Consider the following 949-nt stretch of genomic DNA (forward strand, 5'->3'; position numbering starts at 1 on the left):
GGCGGACCTATCCTTAAGATCGACAGCCTCAGCCATTTCAAGGGTACACAGAAGCTCAGTTAGAGGCCGGTCACTGGGCAGAGATCTCCATAGAACCGTCAAAGCCGGATGAGCGAACGCTCTGCAAGACCGAGCCAAACGAGCTAGAGCTTGACGACAATGAGGCACGTCCGATTGCGCAGATTCGATGTCTACATGCAGATGTTCGAACACTTGATACACAATATCCTCTATGGTGTACCAGGGCTGAGTAGCCATGAGAAAGTACGAGACGTCCTCTGTGATGGATCGTTGCTGGGATGAAGGACGGCTGATTACAGGGTCGGGCGGCTCTGGCCTATGTAGTCGTAACTCCCTCAGCAAGTCCCTGGGTTACGTAAAGATGCCCGCATACATTGCAGCACAGTTACATCCTCTAGGAGCTGCTTCGTCAGAACGCTGCAGTCTCCGCTGTCGCGGCGACTAGGCGCGTAGACTCGGGTCGACGTTCGGCGACGACCCCGTAGGCGAGCGGCAAGGAGCCGAAAGGGGAAAGAGAGAGGGAGAGGGATAAACGTGACAGAAAGCTCGACGAGGGCAGAGCGGAGGTCGGCACGAAGGCACGAGACCTACGAAAGCTAGTCTTCACGCAGGCAGCGACAGACTAGTCCCAATGACCAAGTTATACATTAGCAATCGGAGGGAGATACAACGCTATGGTCACTCACCTAGTCCCAATGACCAAGAGGTCGAGATGGGGACTAGGAAGTGCCTAAGGGGGTCCTTATATACTAGAAGGGCTGCTTAGCAACCAAAGACAAGGCGCGAGAGCGAGGCAGTGAAGATGACAAAGGGAGAACAAAGGGCGGGAAGGAAAAGGCAAAGGCATGGCGATCACGGGAACGTAGCATGCGGGTGTGGGAACGTATCTGCAGTGTCCAAACTGGGATGGGGCTAAGAAAGGAAATGG

This window comes from Dichomitus squalens (genome assembly GCF_000275845.1).
Source record: "Dichomitus squalens LYAD-421 SS1 unplaced genomic scaffold DICSQscaffold_14, whole genome shotgun sequence".
In the NCBI taxonomy this organism is placed as follows: domain Eukaryota; kingdom Fungi; phylum Basidiomycota; class Agaricomycetes; order Polyporales; family Polyporaceae; genus Dichomitus; species Dichomitus squalens.